Raw genomic sequence first — 20,777 nt, 5'->3', positions numbered from 1 at the left:
CATGCGAAGCATGCCATAAATTCTCTCCTCGCTCAGGCGCCCCTTCGCAATTTACCAAACTCATCGCCCACACCTGGCTGCTTCAGCGATGGGGGCTAGACATTATTAGACCACTGCCTACGACACAAGGGAACCTAAAATTCACCTTCATCGTCATCGAATATTTTACCAAATGGATCGAAGGCAGAGCAATCTCCATAATAACAGCGAAGACCGCGTAGAAATTCTTCTGACAGAACATCATCTGTCGGTTCAGAGTCCCATCCGAGCTGACGGTCGACAACGACAAGCAGTTTGACAACCAGGACTTCCGAGAATTCTGCAGTTCCATCGGCACCAAGGCAGTGTTCGCCTCTGTATACCACCCACAGTCCAACGGTGTCGTTGAGCGCGCCAACGGTAAGATCTTCAGCGCTATCAAGAAAAGGCTCCTCGACGACAAAAAGGGCAAATGGGCAGACCAACTACCCGAAGTCATATGGGCGTTGAACACAACATAGTGTCGAGCAACTAGGTTCACACCCTTATGTCTGATGTACGGATCCGAGGCAATGACACCGCCAGAGTTAAAACACGGATCCCCACGAACAAACCAATTAGCCATCCCCGATGTCGACGAATCAACTTCCAAAGATCTTATCGATGAAGACCGTGTCCTCGCCTTGCAGGCCCTAAATAAGTATCAAGCTCAGACCAAGGCATGACGTGACAACAATGTCGTCCCAAGAGAATTCAACGAAGGGGACCTAGTACTCATAAGAACCATCAGAACATAGTCCCGAGGCAAGCTTGAGCCAAAATGGGAAGGGCCATACATAGTCAAGACGAAAGCATCGCCAAACGCTTACAGGCTAGCCACATCATCTGGCGAAGACCTGGAGCATTCATGGAATCTAGAAAACCTACGTAAATTCTTTATTTAAGTTCCAAGGCCCATGTGCCTTTGTAATTCTTCAAATAATGTCGCTCAGGCCCGCACTCTTTTCCTCCCGGGGGTGAGGTTTTTAACGAGGCAAAGCCATGTAATATAATGCCGAAAAGCCCCCACACAAACAATCCAGCCAATATCATGGTCATGGGTGTCGAAAAAGACCGTGGCAACAGTCTTCGACATTCAACGCATAAAACAGCCACCGGAAGAGGCAGCCTAAATTGCCCTTGCGTGCAACACGTCCGAGCAAAAGATGCCTAAGGGTGCAGCCAAGCATGCACAATAAGTGCGCGACATCACCCACAGGGTGCGAAGTCTTTACTATAAGACACGTCCGAGCAAAAGCCGCCTAAGGGTGCAGCCGTGCAAGCACAATAAGTGCGGACATCACCCATAGGGTGCGAAGTCTTTACTATAAGACACGTCCGAGCAAAAAGTCACCTAAGGGTGCAGCCGGGCATGCACAATAAGTGCGCGACATCACCCACAGGGTGTGAAGTCTTTACTACAAGACATGTCCAAGCAAAAGCCACCTAAGGGTGCAGCCGGGCATGCACCAGAAGCACACGACATCACCCGCAGGAAGCGAAGTCCTCATCCCACCCAACTGTCGTGCCAACACGATTACAAATCGAAACAATCTCGCAATAAATGCAGCACGCGATATGCCATCATAGTTTACATACATAAAACAAAAGGCTCGTCGGCCACATCGCATAAATAATACAAATCATATTTTGTCGCCCTCCCTCTCTATTGCGAAGCAGGGGAGGGCAGCGTTTTCACTCACTATCGCAACACGAGAGCGAGGACAACAAAAATGTCACATCGGCTCTGCCTTCGGAATAAGACCCGTCTCCCAGAAATTAAACAATATCATCCTCAACTCTTTGCCCTCAAATAGATTCCGCAAGTCCCCCTCCGCAATACACGTCCTGGACGTCAAGGATAGTAGATCGCGTTGGCTACCCCGATCTAGTCGAAGACGGGATCGCTCCATACCCATCCGGCGACGTCTCCCACTTCGTGACATCCCACCAACACTCTGCTTCGACACCACTTTTTGCCTGTGGCGGTCTTTGGCCATTGCCCTGGCCGGGGGAACAGACTCTTCGCGCACATCAGATTGCGGCAGGACTCCGATGCGACCAAATCCAACACAGCGAAGTAGTCTAAATCTTCCTCAGAGGACTCCTCAATCCACGAAAGAGGGCTCCCAAAATCATCCTCGTCCGAGGACCACGACTCAGTTTCAGAACCCTCATACACATTTCCATTAAAGGGCATTGCATTCGCAGCCGCCAAAATACTAGTATCAACGTTAGGGGGGTTGCTTGTGCAGGCCCAGACGTCGGAACCTACGCAGCAATCGACCTTCAGTATCACAAAAAGAAACCCAAAACCTAACAACCCTAATGCGACCCTACCACCTACGCCCGAGCAGCCGTCGCTACAGAGTTTTAGTCAGGGCTGGCTTGAGGCGCTAAGTGCCCTTCAGCCCCCGTCTCCACGCCCTCTGTCCGGGTCATCAAGCTTTCAAGGCACCGAAGTCCTCGACTTCTTCATCATTCATCATCTACGAAGACAACAAAAAATTTCAAAAAAAAGAATGATGATGAAAAAATGCAGAGACAACATACCTGCGCCAATGCTCGGTCAGCCCTCTCCCGGACAGTGTCACGGCCGTGAGGGCCCCACATCCTGTCGTAAAGCGCCCCAGCGGACCGCTTTAACACCTCGTCTCCAACCTGGAAGATTCCACAGTCGAAGTCCTCGGTTACCCGATCGAAGACTTCGAAATGCCTACACCCCTCACGGGACAAGGCATTTGCCGCCCCCTCGCAGGTAACGAGCGAGGCATAGGACATGAGGCCTGTCGCGATAGACGGGAGCGACTCCAGCTCCTCCTGCAGCCACCCAAGAAAGCGAAGGCCCACCTCCTCGCCAGACTTGTCAAAAGGGGCGGTTCGCGCGCCGAGCTCGCGGTACGCATCCACGAAGAGCGCGTGCGCCCATTCAACCCCAGCGCGGGTGGAGGCCTTCGTCCTCTCGGTGTAGCTGCGCAAGCTCTTCAGCCCCGACTCTGCGTCGGCGGCGTGTTTGAGGGCAAGGCTGGCCTCAACGTGCGCGGCGTCAGTCTTAGCACGGGCAGCCTGGGCCTTTGCGCGGGCCTTTTCCGCGCCCTCCCTCTCCTTCGCAAGTCGACGGTTGAGGTCTTCTTTCTCTGTCTCCGCCGCTGCCAGCTTCTCAAGCAGGTTGTGGCTCTTGTTCTCCGTCGTCGACTTGTCCCTGACCGCCTCCGTATGTTGCGTCCGGAGGCGCTCAATTCTCCCCTCAAGTCGCTGCCTCTCGGCAGAAAACTCCAAGGTCAATGCCCCCGAATCAATGCGTTCGGCGAAGGCAGACGCCTGTCACAAAGACTGTCAAAGCAGGACTACGAAAATGATACAACAACAAGCACTAGTCACGCTCACAAATTTCAGCTGTTGCGCAACTGATGCGGCCACGCCCTTCGCAGCGGCGGCCGAGGCAATCTCACCGCCGGCGCAGAACTTGGACCACGGGTCCTCTGGGGCCCCCATGTCACCCTTTGCCATGGTCGTCGCGGCCATCGGGTCGGCTGACACCTCCGCTGGAACAACAGCCAGTTGCCCGAACTCTGCCCCTACACCATGGTCAGGTCAGAAACGCATACCTCGTCAAAAAAACTCACCAGCAGGAGCCAGCCCTATTTGGGCGTCGAACATAGCGACCCTGCCCACTAGGTAGTCGTCCACGGAGAGCTCCATGGAGACTTCGGCGCCCGCCACCGCTGTCTCAGCAGCGCGTACTAGCGAGGGAGGCCTTCGCTCACTGGTTGGCGCAGCGGGCGGAGGCATACTGGAACTCGAGGCAGCAGGCTTCGCACTGGGCCGCGCCACCTTCGCCTCGCGCCTCGGGTCCGCCAACCGTGCCACCTTCGCCTCGCGCCTCGGGTCCGCCAACCTGGCGTAAGCCCGACGCTTCCACGGCGCATCTTGGCGATCCTTCTCCATCACTGCCGATACAACAGCACCAACTTTCCTTTCGTAAGGAAAAATCTTCATGTCACGAGCTAATCGAGACATAAATATGTCCTCGCCGGTCGCCCGAGGTATCAAAACATTCCTAGGCCAGCGACCCCCGGTAACCTTCAGCATTCGCGCAGAAGATTCCCGGAGCTCGGGCAAAGACATCATCTCCTCGGGAGCCGCGCACGTCTCCAACAAATCCACTGCAAAATGATTGGAAGCCCTCAACACCTCAGCTGTTGTACCTGATTTCCTTTTCCTAGCGACCGCACCTGGAGCCTTGTCCCATGAGGGGCCCTCGTCGGCCGTTGACATCGCATGTTTCCCCCAGCGGCCAGCAACGTCGGCATAGTCCCCCCCGGGTAACCACCATACGGCAAATGGTTTAACTCAAAAACACGGTTTAGCCTAACATTTGAACTGTGAATGTCCCAACTCCTCAAAGTCTCCGCCTTCGGCACATACTTCCCTACAATTTTCACGGCCTCGGCCTCGACTTCACGCATAAATGCGGTTGCGTCGCGACCGCGTAGATCCACTACGAAGGATGGACTTCGCACCATCTGGCCGCCCAGGGTAGGCATCCGGCGGGGGGTCACTTCGCCCAACGCCCAACCATGTGCCAAGGGTCACACCCCAAAGGCAATAAACTCTTCCACCAGGTCGCTCCCGCTACTAAGGCGGGCAGCATATCAGGGGGGCCTTCGTCTTCATCTTCTTCCGCCACCTTGAATCGAGGAAATGCCACATAACAATGTGAGCACAGGATGGCCGGAGGCAGACTCGATAAGCCTTCGTCATCCTTGGGCGCCACATAGAACCAAAAGTCCCACCAGTTACCCCACTTGTTCCTAGCACAGGGGACTATCTCCACAACCTCAGCCGAAGTCTTCCCAATCATCGACATGAAGGTGCACGATCCAAATTGCGCTATCTTATCCCCTATCTTCCTCTTCTGCCAATGCAGGCAATAATTTCTAGCGAAGACCTCCACAGATGGCTACCCGTCGTAGGAAGAGACTGCCCACACGTACTTCGCAAGCGCCACCACTGCGTTCGACGTCAACTGGTGGACTTGAACCTCAAACCTTCAACACCTCCACCACGAATCGATGTGTCGGGAGGCGAAGACCAGCAGCAAAAAAGGCCTCAAAAACTATCAACTCGCCCTCAGGCTCGGGGACCTCTTCTGCACCCGAGGCCCGCCCGACACCGTTACCAAAGTAACCAAGCTGTTGCATCTCCAGCATGTGGCCCGAGAAAATCCTTGAGGTCCTAAACTCCACAGTGTGGCCGAGCTGCAACTCAACCACCGCCAAGTCACTCAAGGTCTCCTTGGACGACGGCGCGGCCGGCGATGCGCTCGCAGCAGACGAGGAAGAAGACATTGGAACGTACCGTCGGCAGCGGCGCGCGGTCTGCTTGATACGGGCCAGATTTCCGGCGCAGAACGAGCAAGGACGGCAGGCGAACAACTGTAAAAGCTAGGGTTTCCGCAGCGCAAATGCAAGCAAGCGGCGGTCTCGGCGAGGTCGACTTTTTATAGGCACGACGTGACGCCTCGGGTAACCCGCAGTCCAACAGTAACGCGTCCATCAACGGTCACATTTCAAAAAAAACTCGCAAGACCACTTTGAGCGAGGGCAGCGTCTTCACCATCTCACGGTGGTCTTCGGCACCAGCTGACTTGGTCGAACTGGCCCCTCGGAGGGCAAATGTTAGGGCGAAGGCGAACACGCCACCCTTCGCTCGACGGCTTCTACCTTGCGCTGCACGGACGAAGACCGCATCCGCAGGCCCCACCGGACAGACCAAGGAAACCGTCCATACGGAGGCCTGTCCGGCCCCCTTCGCTCCGGCAAGACAAGACGAAGGCCCCGCTAAGACCATAGGGCCTCCTCCGCCTCAGAGCAGGGGGAGGCCCGTGTACAATTCGGCCCATGTAGCAGGGCTATGTGGGCAGTATGGGTTGGGTCGTGTCTGTAATAAAGTATGTCGTAATGACTCGCTGTAACCTCCCCTCGTGGAAATATTCTGGGGATAAACTAGGTAATAGAGGGTCTAAATGTCCTTGACAGGGTCGGGCAGTCCCTTGATTACCTATAAATATCCTTGTACTGTGCCAAAGCGTAGGGAGAAATTTTATGGCTTTGACACCCCATGTAAGCATTACAAATCCATCTCCCATTTCCCGTTAGATCTACTTGTCCTAAGAGGCAAGTTCCAACAGTCCCCTTTAGTGGAATTATTATGTGGAAGTGTTAGTTATTTTAGTTTACAGATTAGGATCCGTAGCTCAAATTAAAGCCATGAAACAAGTAGCTGGCAAATCAAAATTAGAACTAGCTCAATTCGCAGAATTACAAGCCTTTGCACAATTCGCCTCCGCTCTGGATAAAACAAGTCAGAATCAATTGGCAAGGGGTCGACGATTATGGGAATTGCTTAAACAATCCCAATCAAACCCTCTCCCTGTGGAAGAGCAGGTAGCTACTATTTATATTGGAATGAGAGGATATCTTGACTCGTTAGAAATTGAACAGGTAAATAAATTTCAGGATGAGTTAGGTAAACACCTAAAAGATACTAAACCTCAATTCCAAGAAATTATATCTTCTAATAAGACATTTACCGAGCAAGCAGAAACCCTTTTGAAGGAAGCTTTTTAGGAACAGCTTGAACGGTTTTCCCTTTAGGAACAAACATAAATATGGCATGTCTACTCTTATTAGTATAACTCGTGTTTGTAGAAGAGGAATCAAAGATTTTTCATTTGAATCATGCAAAAAAAATTAGTTTTTAGTATAGTTCACCTAACTAGTAGTACCTTAAGTCACTCAACATTCATGGTTAACATTTTATTTTGTTTTTTATTTCTCGGTGGTCAGCGAAAACAAAATTGCGACTAAAATCCGCCAATTTTGAATTTCTCAACCGGGTGAATTTTCAAATTTGCAAAACAAGATCAGATATTCGACCGAAAAATCATATCTCTTTGGTGAAATTCGATGTTTTTTACCGAAAGTGATGCTTTTGTACAAAAATCTGATCATATTTTTTATTATATTTTCCTAATAAAACATTTGACTTTTTATTATATTTATGTTTTTAAATTTTTTCAGAATTTTAAAATTTGGAATGAAATTCGTCAAAACTAGAGCGGAAAATGTTTCTGGCCAGTGCCGAGAACGAAAAAAATTACCAAATTTCGTCCAGAAAATTAACCATGCTGGCAGTATATCTGACAGGAGCTGATAGCAGATTATATATAGAACACACACGTGATGCATACAAAAATATGTCGCAAATATGTAATAGGGTAGATCCTACCCGTGGCTGGAGGGCCTGCAGCCCTGGTCCAACACTCCAAGATGTGATTAGAGTATCACTATTAATTTGAGCATTTAAAGTTGTATTTAAAGTGTTTAGTACAATAAAAATAATTTGAGCTCCAATTGCTATATGCTAATCATGTATTTTAGAAAATAAATTACATTGTTAGAAAAAATTATTAAAAATGATGTATAAAACAAGGATATGATACTAATTCGGTGTGTATATTTGGATCGCTTCATGATCTATCCAATATTCTTTATAAGAAAAATATAAAATAGAGCATTGTTTGGAGCTATTTTTTATGAGTTGAGCCCTATTTTTAAAAGTACACCTACTTTTATGAGTCGGGCCCTATTTTTAAAGATACAACACTGATTTAAGGTACTGTTAGAGATACTCTTAGGGCCTGTTTGGTTCAGCTTTTTTCTGACCAGCTTTTCTGAAAATCTGGCTGTGGGGAGAATCTAAGTATCATTACGATTACGTGTGGAGGAAGATAAAGTTGTTCATAGGGCTCAGGATCTAGAAAGTGACGGATTCCTACTATTACAACGACTCAAACGATTATGTGTTTATGTTGATTTTGGATGGTTTTTGCCCCTACGAATTTTATAGAAGCTGGCTGAAAAGCTAAGCGTTTGACAGTCCGCAGCACCTTTTTGTGGCCAGATACAATTTAAATATTTTAAAATAGATATACATATAATTTAGGGTTAACCTTTAATTATATTGCTAACGACATATTAAAATAAGAATAGTTGTTTAAAATTTTTATGTATTATTTGCTTCGTACAACAAAAATGGTGAAAAACATTAAATATGAATCAATGTTCGGATTTTATTTCTATCATTTAAGAAAATATAGGACAAATTCGATATTTATTTTTTAAAATCTTAAGTAGCTCAATGCTAAAAACAAAATACAAATATGCATAGTAGATCATGCATTCTACATATTCACAACCAAACAAAGAAAACCAAAAATCTAACAACGAAATAACAACAAAAAATCTAACAACCAAATAAGTATCTGGATCCATAACATGTATAACAGGTTGTGTGGCCCAGCATGGATCGAATCGCAGTTGCAGGCATCAGTCGCAGTCCCATGGATGTCGTCGTGTGAGCCAGCCTCGCAGTCTCAGTCTCAAGGACACTTGGGCCTCTTCTTGGGGCCGGCTGTGAGCATGTTGCGGTAGCAAGGGCAGTCATGGATGTCGCGCGGCGGCTTCGCAGTTGCACTCCTTGCAGCAGAGGCCGCAGGAGCTCATGTACGCCTCACGTGCCCGTCGTGCGGGTGCCCTCGCGCACCGAACGCAACACTTGCCCCAGCAGAACCTTGCAGCATGCATATGCGCGCGAGCACCGGCGTCAGCGGTCACCAGCAGTCACGCACGGGATTATAGATGAGCAAACGTGCCGCCCGGCACGGCACGGCCCGGGCCCGGTCTAGGCACGGCCCAAAAAGGCACGGCACGCCCAGGCCCACGGGCCTACCGTGCCGTGCCTGCACAGTCCTGCGTGCCTTGCATCAGGCCCAGGCACGGCCCAGCGGGCCGTTTTTCGGGCCGGGCCAGCCCGAAAAGCCCTGGCCCAAAGCAGTGTCGGGCCAGCCCGAAGCCCGATAACATACAAAATACAGTAAAACACAATTCACATAGAAAATATACACAATATTGAGCTGTTAGTGCAATGCCGCCTCATTAAAAACCTTTCTAGGTAAAACTCACACCTCGTGAGAAACCCTAGAAAGGAAAAAAGAGTACGGCCAGCTCAGTTTATAATTCAAATGTTCAAAGTTATTACAATGTACAAGCCAAAGTATCAGGACAGGTCAAGCCAAAGTATCAGGACAGATCAAGCCTAACTGCCTAAGTATCAGACTATCAGGACAGAATGACAGATCAAGACAAAGTATTAGGACACATCAAGCCAAAGTGTTAGTAGCACCAGCATCTTCATCCAGCCAGAGGTCCTTGAAGGACTCCTCTAATTCATTGTCCACCACAGCATGTTGTGCCCGTTGTTGGCCTAGCTCCCAATCTTTGATGCACACCAACATCTCCACTGTCTCTGAGTTCAAGCGCCGTCGTCGATCCTCAAGAATCCTGCCAGACAAACTGAAAGTAGACTCCGAAGAAGTAGTTGAGGCAGGAACAGACATAATGTCTCTAGCCATAATTGAAAGAATTGGATAGGTTAGTTTATGCTCATGCCACCAATTTAAGATATCAAAATCATCCTCATAGGCAGCCACATTGTCACTGTCAAGGTAAACAGTTAGCTCACAAATACCCACACCATGTCCACTACTACCTGAAGAACCTGATGCAGTTGAGGATCTAGAAGCACTTGTTCCTCCAAAAATTTTACCCCAAGCCTGTTTTCTTTTACCTGTCATACCTGATTGATGTGTGGTTCTAGATGGCCTAGCAGCACCAAACTTAGTTTCATACTTGGCATATAGCTTATACAACTCAGTCTTAACATCAGCAAAATAAGTACTGTAATTATAATTGTTAGATTGAGAAAGCAGTTCAAGAACATTATACAAACCCCTCATTTTAGCTCTAGGGTCTAGAACAAATGCAAAGGAATATAACATTGGTATAGACTTCCAGTACTTCATGAACTTAGCTTTCATTGGAACAACAACATCACTTAGATTAGTATCATGTTCATGTTCATGCAAGTGGCTAGCAAATTCAAGTATGTGATGGATTACCAAAGGACTGGTGGGGTAATAAACACCAGACAAGACAACAGTTGATTCATAAAACAGCTCAAGGAACTCCAAAACCTTTTCAGCTACATACCAATGTTGTTCATTCAGTAGAGGATAGCCATAGTGTGTATTAATGAACACAGAAAACACAGACTTATATGGCAAGAGATGTTTTAGCATAAGATAAGTTGAATTCCATCTAACATCCATGTCTAAACCAAATTTTCTAGGTCTACAACCTTTTGCTTTGCAGTAATTACTAAATGAACCAATTCTCTGGTTAGAAGAGTTTAAGAAATTAATAGCAGTCCTAAACACATCTAAATAATCCTTAAGCCTTTTCAAGCCACACTTCACTATCAAGTTAATAATGTGACATGCACAACGCTGATGAAGCACACTATAAGTTTTGTTACTGGTATCTGTTGGATCAACATCAGCACCCAAATAACCAACTGTTGGGGGCCTTCGGCTTCCGAAGGTCCTCAAAAACATGATTTAACAGTGTTTCTAGAGTGTAATGTGTGAACAGGTACCTTCGGACTTATATCAAAGAGGGAGAACCTCAAAAGATACGAAGGTTGGCAGTGCCGAAGCTGTGAAGCAGGAAAGCTTCGGCATGTTCGCAGAAAAGGGAACCGACTTAAAGATGAAAAGGCCATTTAGACCTCGATAGATTGCTATGGAATTATCACCAAATGTAAAGGGCATGTATGTAATTTTGTATGGGTTGTATCCCGTGCCTATAAATAGGTGAACAGTACCCCCGTACTGTTCACGCTGACTTGGCATTCGCTTTTTGCGTCACACTTGTACTTTCATCTCCTTCCAAGCCGAAGGTACACTTATAATACAATATTGTTTCTATTTCTCTATGATAATATAACAAAGTTAAATGAATAATATTATATAAATATTCATGTTATTTTTTATGTTTTATATGCTTCGTCTTTTGTATACTGTGATGATGAAGGTTCGTCCTTCATGACCTTCGTCCGGAGATCGTTATATCCTAAGGGAAATAATGCTTCAAAGGACGAAGGACTTTATCGTTTAACATTTTCTGTGTTGCCTTGTTCTTAACTCATAGCATTTGAGAACAAGTCCCCAACATTGGCGCCCACCTCCGGTGAACTCACTTCCATTTCCTGAGCTTTTCGACACCTTCGGCAAGCATCAGCTTCGTCATGCCGCCGAAGAAGGCTTCAGCACCAGGGGCTGGCACGCTGCAGCCGCTGGACCCCAATCAAGACGTCCTTTCTCTCAGAGAGGCACGAAGCCAGAAGAGGAAGGCTACCAGTCCAACACATCCGGAGGATGATCTAGATCAGGAGATTCAGAATCTGGAAATCCTTCAGCAGCAGGTTCAACGCAGGAAGGAGAAGATGGCCAGGCTAGCTGAACTGCAGAGGCAGATAGATGAAGCCTCTGAAGAAGTTCGTCATCTTGCTCAGGATGAGCAACACCGAAGGCCTCAGCATCAAGACCTTCATCAGGAGGGCTTTCACAACGAAGACGACTGGTATGACAATTTCCATCGTGGGAATTTTGTTTTTGATGATGCTTCTCCCCTGTCCGCTGAGTTACAGGCTACACCTTGGCCTCCGTCCTACAAGCCGCCTCAGCTCCCCGTATTTGATGGCCATTCAGACCCGAAGCAGTTCTTGATGAGCTACGAAGCAACAGTGTCTTCGTACGGTGGCAATGCTTCAGTCATGGCCAAATCTTTCGTTATGGCTGTCAGAAGTGTTGCTCAAACCTGGTATTCCTCCCTTCGACCAGGAACGATCACTTCATGGCAGAAGCTGAAGGATTTGTTGTTAACCAGCTTTCAAGGATTTCAGACGAAGCCGGTCACTGCTCAGGCTCTGTTCCAGTGCACTCAGGACCACGAAGAATACCTTCAGGCATATGTCCGAAGGTTCTTGCGTTTGAGGGCACAGGCACCAACGGTGCCCAATGAAATTGTCATTGAGGCCATGATCAAGGGGCTTCGGCCAGGTCCGTCAGCTCAGTACTTCGCCAGAAAGCCTCCTCAAACTTTGGAGAAGCTTCTCCAGAAAATGGATGAATACATTCGGGCCGACAATGACTTTCGCCAAAGAAGGGAGGAGGCTTTCAGATTTTCTGAAATGACCAGGGGCTTCGGAGGGAGGTTTTACCCGAGGCATGTGAGATCAATTCACAATTCTACGCAAAATGATGACAGAGGAAGCCAACAGCAAAGGCCACAATGCTCCTCGCAGGCTTCTGGACAACAGCAAAGCTCCTTCCGGCCACCAGCTCCAAGAGGCAGAGGCGCCAGGGGCTTCGGAGGAAGATTTGGCGATCAACCAAGAAGAATCTTTTGCTTATTCTGCGGTGAGAACAAAGGCCATACTACCAGGATGTGCCATGTTACTATACAGAAGCAAAAGGAAATAGCTGAAGCAGCAGCACAACAAGCCCAGCCGAAGCAGGTCATGCATACAGCTTCGTATCATTCGCCCTACATCCCAGAATATGTGGGCAACCATCCTGCAGTCTCTGCTGCTTCGGCAAGTCAGCCTTCAGCTTCCTGGCAACAGCCTCCGCCTCCACCTCCGTTGCAACAAGGTCAGCAGCCAGAAGGGAGCCAATATGCTCCACATCAAAGGGACTTCAGAGAACAGTCCGAAGCTCGCACGGTCAACAGCACCGTGCCAGAATCAAAGCACATCTATTGACAAATATCCTACCTTAATAGCAATCTTTTTCATTCAGTTTTATTTTCTGCAATAAAGGACATTGTTCAGGTTTTCATGTAATTAGTTTCGTTGATTCCTACAAGAAAAATATGTTTTCTTCACAGGTTTGTGATAATAAAAAGGACCTTCGGACTACCGAAAATCCTTCGAAGCAACAAAAAGTCGTTCTAAGGAACGCAGAGTAAGCCTGACGAAGTCACAAAAAGTCGTTCCGAAGGGAGCGCAGTGTAAGTTTTCTGCTCCAAAGTCGTTCCTAAGGGAATGCAGAGCTTATACCGCCTAAGTAAAAGGCGAAGAAGCTCCAAAGACGTTCCTAAGGGAATGCAGAGCTTATACCGCCTAAGTAAAAGGCGAAGAAGCTCCAAAGACGTTCCTAAGGGAATGCAGAGCTTATACCGCCTAAGTAAAAGGCGAAGAAGCTCCAAAGACGTTCCTAAGGGAATGCAGAGCTTATACCGCCTAAGTAAAAGGCGAAGAAGCTCCAAAGACGTTCCTAAGGGAATGCAGAGCTTACAGCGAAGAATCAGTGCTGATACAAAAATATTGTGTGGGGATATGTGTGTATCTTTCGGAACAAATGTCATCTACGTAGCATAACATCATCACATCATTTTGCATAGCATAAGCATCATACATCATGTTGCATATGGCACAAGAAGGGGACACAATATTGATCTTCGGAAGTATGATTTGAAAGAGTGAAAATCGTGGTCACAAGAAGGGGACACAATATTGATCTTCGGAAGTATGATCTGAAAGAGTGAAAATCGTGGTCACAAGGAGACACAATCTTCATCTTCGAAGTATAGCTTCGAGAATTTTTTTTACGAAGCTTGGATATTCTTCACGAAGCATGAAAAGAAGGGAAGGTGTTTTTTCGCCAGACTCAAAAACGGTACGTGTGTAAAGTTTCATGCATCGTAAAGAATTGAGTAGCAAAAATAGATATATTACATTCGGGGTTACAAAGTGTTACATTATATTACATTTCCGAGGTTTTTTACAAAAATGTTTAATCCTCTCTCAAAACGACTTCTGCAGCTTCATTCAGAAGCCGATTGACGACTTCGTCCATAATATCTTCGGCCATCTTTTTAATTTCGTCGTCCCCCTTCGGCTGAGGGCCCGAAGGCGCTTTAGTAGGATCTGAAGCAGGACACGACTACATTACTATTACAAATCGCAAACAGATCTTAAAAGCCTAAAGATTACAACACGGTAAAAACTATTATTTAGTACCTAATTGACCTTCGGGCTCTGTGCTCTTTTCAGCAGCCTTAGCCACTTCTCTAGCATCATGGATGCCCTTTTCACTTCTCTGAATAATTTCTCTTGCCATTTCTCGGCCACCGTTATCCCAGATATCAGTAAAAAACTTTCCACCAATTATGCTAGCTTCGGCCGAAGGATCTTTTGTATCTTCAAAGGACAAAGCAGCTTCGGACTGTGCTAAAATTTTCACATGCTCACAGCCCTTCTTCTCTAAAATGGTGGCAATCCCTCTGGCGCCAGAGAAGGCACATATATCTCCTCGGCTATTTAAAATTTCTTCGAAGGCTTCGGCTTCGTGGTCAATCCATTCAATGACACTTTCGGGATTGCCCCTCAAAAAATTTTCTTCACTTGAGAATGCGCCGACCTTGGCGAAGCTAGCCTTTAATTTTTTAACACAATCTACAGATTTATTGTAGCATTTCTTTTTGGACGAACGAAGCTCTTCAACAGTCACTTCTAGATGATCTGCCCATTGATCGCTGAGTTCACGCTTTGTTTCTTCAAGTATACGTTCTTCTTTGGCTCTGGCCAGTTGTTTCCGAAGGTCTTCAATTTCGCGTTTCTGAGCTTCAGCTTGACTTTTGAAAGCAGCTTCGTCCTCCTTTATTTTATCTATCAATGAGTATAATATTTTGTCTTTTTCGAGACCTTCGTTCCTCAGTTCAATTACTTCGGAACGAAGGTTGCTCAGGGCTATAGTACATCCTTCGTCCTCAGCATCTTTCTGTGCTCTGAGGGCATTGCTGAGTATCAGGCCCTGCAGACAGGAATATGTCTATGTCAATAGTTTTAAACAAACGAAAAATTTTGAATTCAACAAAAATATAAGAATTCCATTTGTCGCACCTTTAAACTGTTGTAAGCTAGGCTGTCAGCCAGATCGTTCTTTGACAGCACCGAAAGTCCGTCTTCTAAAGTTGGAAATCCGAAGCTTCTGCTCATCTCCCGACAGACAGAAATTTCCTTGCTGTCGGGGAGGCAATACAAGAAATCTTCTTCTCCACTGCCATTAAATATCAACGCCCCCTTTGGATATTTCAACTTTTGGGCATAGTGTTGGGCCTCTTGTTCTTCTTTTTCTGTTAATTTTTTCCCCGAAGCATGACGAAAAATATAATCACGAATTTTGGATGCTTCGGGGGTAACAACACCAGTTCCTTCAGCAAAAGTTGGCTTTGTTATTTTTTCTGCCTCACTTTCCAAGGTTTTTGCCTTTGAGGGCTCTGAGGGCCCAGCTTCGGCTTCAGTATTTTGCTCTGGAGCTTTAGAACCCGAAGCTTCGACTGTTGTTTCAGGAGTGACGGCAGCCTTCTTCGGAGGGGTGCTTGAAGATTTGATCGTTTCCAGCACATCTAGCACATTAGCCATTCTCCTTCTTTTCGGAGTCACTGCTGGCACTTTTTGATTACTTACTGTTTCAATGTTTGCCACAGGACTCAAAACTTCTGATGTTTTGGAGTCCTCGGTTGCTTCCTTTACCTCTTCCATTTTTTCTGTGAATGGCGCTTCGGCCTTCTCTTTCGTTTCTGGTAACAAAATTTTTGATTGCTCCAATTTTGTCTTCGTTGGTATTTCGGCTGTTTCTGTGACTTCTGGCAGCAAAGTTGGCTCGGCTGGTTTTTCAGCTTCGGTGGCCGAAGAAGTCTCTCCGGTAAACTCAGGCACCGAAGCTGGTTCAATATAACGCGGTCGATAAGTAAGAACCTTTATCTTCTTCCTTTTCGGTTCTGGCTCGCTAGGAGCAGCTGCAGTTTCTTCTTTTGCAGAGGTTGTATTTTTTCTCTTCTGCCTTCGAATGGGGTAGCAATAGTCAGGGTAGACAAACCCGATGGCATCAAATACCCGATTCAGCCTTTTCTTTTTTCGGCCTCCGAAGGCTGCTGACATTGCAGTATCTTCGGCCTTCGAGTATGTCCCAAGCAGCTCATCACTTAAATTGTCAATGCTTTTCAACCACTCATCATCTGGCTCAATAAATTTATCTTCAAATTTAAAAGTGTACTTAAACCTGACAAGTCCACCTTCGTCGGCCTCTTTAATGGTTTCTTGTGGCATTTCCCATTTCTCCGCAAGCGGCCACACCCTGAAGGCAATATGCTCTTGTACTAAGTCCCTTGTTCCTATAAAAGAGCAGACAACGCCGAAGGCTCTTTGGCACTCTTCGGCGGCTTCGTTCATTTCAACCTTCGGCCTCCGAAGGCCGAAGCTTTGCCAAATAGGACGCATAATTATACCTTTGATGTCTTCTCGTGCTGATAAGTCATTCTTCACATAAAACCATTCTGTCATCCAATCCCCGGGCCATCTCTTCCGAAAGGTTGGTACGGGACAGCTTGCCCCGGACCGAGAGACGAAGCTGTAGCAGCCAAAGTTGTTATGGTACTGTTCTTTGCCCCAAGGCTTTGTTTCATATAATAATTCATGAACATTACAGAAGCTTCTTGCGTCAGGCTTCAGACCTTGGCTTCTCGCGGCCCACACGAAGATATTTAGCCTTATAATTGCCTCGGGAGTAAGTTGATGAAGATAGACTTCGAAGATTTTCAACACCTCCACGACGAAGCTGCTCAAGGGGAATCGCAATCCAGCTTTCAAAAAGCTTCGATACACCACAACTTCATTTTCTTCAGGGTGTGGACAAGTTTTTTCCCCTTCGTCCGCCCTCACAATGGACAGGTCCCGGAAATACCTTCCTCTCATATTAACAAGATGATTCTCTTTGATAGTTGATTTACCATAAACTGAATGGCTTGGTCGCCAGGGGCGATCTTCGGAGTCTTCGCCACCGCTGTCCACATCATAACTTTCACTGTCACCAGTATCTTCAGACAGCCCTTCCAGAATTTCCCTGGTGATCTTTTCTGTGTTGGTCTTCGACATTGCTATAAGAAACCCTAAGTTCTTCTCTTCATCAAGACTCAGCTTCATCTCAGCAGCAGCCTTCTTAGCAGCTTCAGACATCTTCGGAAACACTAAAAAACTGTTTTTAAAAGCCGAAGCTTCAAAGCTAAAAACTTAGCAGATCACAGTGCACAAGAGCTAAAAAATGAGTGAGCAGGAGTGGTTGGCCAGAAAGCGTGCAAAATAAGTTTGCGGTATGGCCGTATTTATACGCTTGATGCGTTGAAAGTTGAAAGACCCCACTTGTCATTGAATGTTGCTATTCTAGCAAAGGGAAGGTGTTTTTTCGGACCTTCGGCATAAAGCCTTCGTTCATATCGCAATCTGAATTTATTATTTCAAACAAATTAATATTGCGAGGGGCTACTGTTGGGGGCCTTCGGCTTCCGAAGGTCCTCAAAAACATGATTTAACAGTGTTTCTAGAGTGTAATGTGTGAACAGGTACCTTCGGACTTATATCAAAGAGGGAGAACCTCAAAAGATACGAAGGTTGGCAGTGCCGAAGCTGTGAAGCAGGAAAGCTTCGGCATGTTCGCAGAAAAGGGAACCGACTTAAAGATGAAAAGGCCATTTAGACCTCGATAGATTGCTATGGAATTATCACCAAATGTAAAGGGCATGTATGTAATTTTGTATGGGTTGTATCCCGTGCCTATAAATAGGTGAACAGTACCCCCGTACTGTTCACGCTGACTTGGCATTCGCTTTTTGCGTCACACTTGTACTTTCATCTCCTTCCAAGCCGAAGGTACACTTATAATACAATATTGTTTCTATTTCTCTATGATAATATAACAAAGTTAAATGAATAATATTATATAAATATTCATGTTATTTTTTATGTTTTATATGCTTCGTCTTTTGTATACTGTGATGATGAAGGTTCGTCCTTCATGACCTTCGTCCGGAGATCGTTATATCCTAAGGGAAATAATGCTTCAAAGGACGGAGGACTTTATCGTTTAACATTTTCTGTGTTGCCTTGTTCTTAACTCATAGCATTTGAGAACAAGTCCCCAACACCAGCAAGCATAGGTGACAATGTGAGCATGGCAGTTGAATTAGAAAAAGCATTATCTAAGGTAACAGAGAACACTTTATCAATCATGCCAAAGTATTGAATCACACAAGCAATGCGTTCAGCAATGTTAACACCATTATGAGACACTTGGATCAATTTAAAGCCTATCACACACTTCTTTAACTCCCAATCAGCATTAACAAAATGAGCAACAACAGTAATGTAGTCTTCCTTGGCATTACCAGACCATATATCAGAAGTCAAGCAAATAGAAGACACAGTAGGAAAAACATCATCTTTTAAGTTCTTTAATTTGTCATTGTATAACTTAACCATGTCTCTAGCAGTTGTAAACCTAGATACTCTAACATATCTAGGGTTGTGAGCATGCTGAATGTACTCATCCCAAGCATCTGTGTCAGCTATCCCTAAAGGAAGATCAAGTCTAGCAATCAAACGACAAAGCTCAGTTCTAGCCACTTGAGGATCATATTCCCAGTTTCTAAAAGACCCATCAGGGTTCAAAGCAAGTCTAGTTTGAACCATAGCAGCATGATCAGACTTCTTTTTACATGATTTCTGGTGCCTAAGCAAATGTCCAGTGCCAGCATTAGAATTAGCACTCAACCTAGCTTTGCAAAATTTGCAAATACCTGCAATGCGCACCTTCTTACCATTACGGTTTTCTGTGACTTCAGTGAAGTCATCCCAAACAGCAGATCGACGTTTACCAGTACTAGAAGAAGTCAATGAATCAAGTTCATTAGAGCCAGCAGCATCACTTACTGGCCCCGGATTAGGAGTGGTATCGACACCGAACAAGGCAGCAGCAGCATCTCCCATGTCATCGACGTCATCGGGAAGCTGCCCTAACTCAATGAGCTCCTCGTTGATGGTTCTAGGGTACCGACCGTTGTCGTCGTCGTCATCCATAACCGACTTCTATCTCGGCACCGTTCCTCGACGGCAGTGGCGGCACTAGCACGACTCCGTAGTCGGCCGGCGACCTACCAAAGTCCACAAGCAAGCAGCGAGGGTTAGGGTTAGGGATTGGAATGGTCAACTGGTGAGGAAGCGAGGAAGAGTGACATACCTGCCAAGCCGGAGCCCGGAGCCGGAGACGAGGGTAAAGTGCACGACGGTCGACGACGGACGACGCGAGAGGGAGAGTCGGTCAGCCGGAGAAGAGGAGATTAGGGTTAGGGTTAGGGATTGGGATGGCCAACTGGAGAGGGAGAGCCGGAGAGGGACTTATCTCTGCCAAGCCGCAGCCCGGAGCCGGAGACGATGACGGGGGACGGTGGGAGGGAGAGTCCGGAGCGGAGATTAGGGTTAGGGATTTGTGATTAGGGTTAGGGATTTCACCGATCAACCGATGCAGAGCCGGAGTCTGGAGAGGGGCGCCGCAGAGCAGAGACTACGGCGACGTAGATCCGACAGAGACTACGGCGACGGCCGACGGTGAGGCGGTGAGCAGCAGCCAGCAGAGCAGGAGGAGAGACGGAGAGGCCGAGGGCGAGAGCGAAACCGCGAGCGCGAGAGAGTGACTGAGTGAGAGAGGAGACGGAGTGTCGGGTCGGGAGCCGAAGCCGAGGCTATGCGCTTCCCCGTACCGGGCCGGTCCGTGCCTGCCGCTCTCTGGCGGGCCGGGCCGTGCCGCCCGGCGGGCGCACCCAGCAGCCCAGGCACGGCCTGGTAAAATGGGCCGGGCTGGCCCGGGCACGAAGCCAACCGGGCCGGGCCGTGCTTGGGCCGGGCCAAAAAAACGGGCCTCGTGCCGGGCTACCGTGCTCTGGGCTGCATGCTCATCTATGCACGGGATCAAGACGGATGACAACCACGCTAAGGGTGTCGCTCGCATGTAGTAGTAGTATGTACGCACTTACCTAAAGCGACGGCGTCGACGGTGTGGAGGCACGACGCGGCCGCGAGGAGCGCGAGCAGGATGATCGTGGCCGTCTGAAGCGGGGGCTTGGCCATGGCCACCGGGAAGAGCTCTGCTGGCGCTTGTAGGCTGCTGTCAACTTTGGCTGAGGAGAGAGGGAGAGGGAGTGAGGTGCCGCTTGCTCGTGTCCGGTCTCCTTTGTATTCATGGCGTCGCACTGCACCACACCACCCCACCCCACAGACGACCCCAACTCATCCACCCTGGAAGTGAGGATCTCATCGCCACACACACCGGCCCTCCACCCGACTGAGGTCAGCAATCCTCTAGAGAGCGATCCACGTGTGGCGTGGTTAACCATCGTGATTGTCCGATTCCTGTGGAGGATGATGGCGCTATTAGACTGCCTCCAAGCGGGTAATGTAAAACAGAGAACATAAAACTATAGATAACACTGTTTGACCACTGTTTAACATTATTTATAGTGTAAAGATAAAATAGGAAATGTGATAAGAGATCTGCTAAAGATAGCCTTAATGTCTGTCGAGAAGGGACACGGCCATTGTGGGCCGAGGAGGCAGCAGCCAGCCGTACCTATTCTTGTGGGTGCGTGCATGTTAGTGCTGCCCGTAGTGACCCGCTAAGAGTATCTGCAACGGTTCTTCTTACAGAGCTACGGATTGGATGCTGGTAGAACTTTCAGCATAAATAAATAGATCGAGTTAGCTACCAAATAGCTTCTCCAACATCCTACAGAAATACAGAGAAACATAAACGTACAAGGTGCGTTACAAATATCCCATGCATCCCTTCCCCTTAGAATGCTCTTCATTGGATTATCTTCGAAATGGCTAATCCCATCTGCACCACCCCACGGCCACGTATACACACCTTGTGTGTTATAAAGAAGGGCGAGCGCGGTGAA

The 20,777-nt window shown here is 47.3% G+C and overlaps 1 pseudogene; it reads right to left on the bottom strand.

Annotated features, from left to right (window-relative positions):
- Positions 1-8,464: 8,464 nt before the first annotated feature.
- Positions 8,465-19,947, bottom strand: LOC103643756 (peamaclein-like; annotated as a pseudogene).
- Between the last annotated feature and the right edge of the window lie 830 nt (positions 19,948-20,777).

Source organism: Zea mays, chromosome 1, assembly GCF_902167145.1.
Source record: "Zea mays cultivar B73 chromosome 1, Zm-B73-REFERENCE-NAM-5.0, whole genome shotgun sequence".
In the NCBI taxonomy this organism is placed as follows: domain Eukaryota; kingdom Viridiplantae; phylum Streptophyta; class Magnoliopsida; order Poales; family Poaceae; genus Zea; species Zea mays.
The sequence above is the reverse complement of the archived record's forward strand: the minus strand, read 5'-3'. Positions and strand labels throughout refer to the sequence as shown.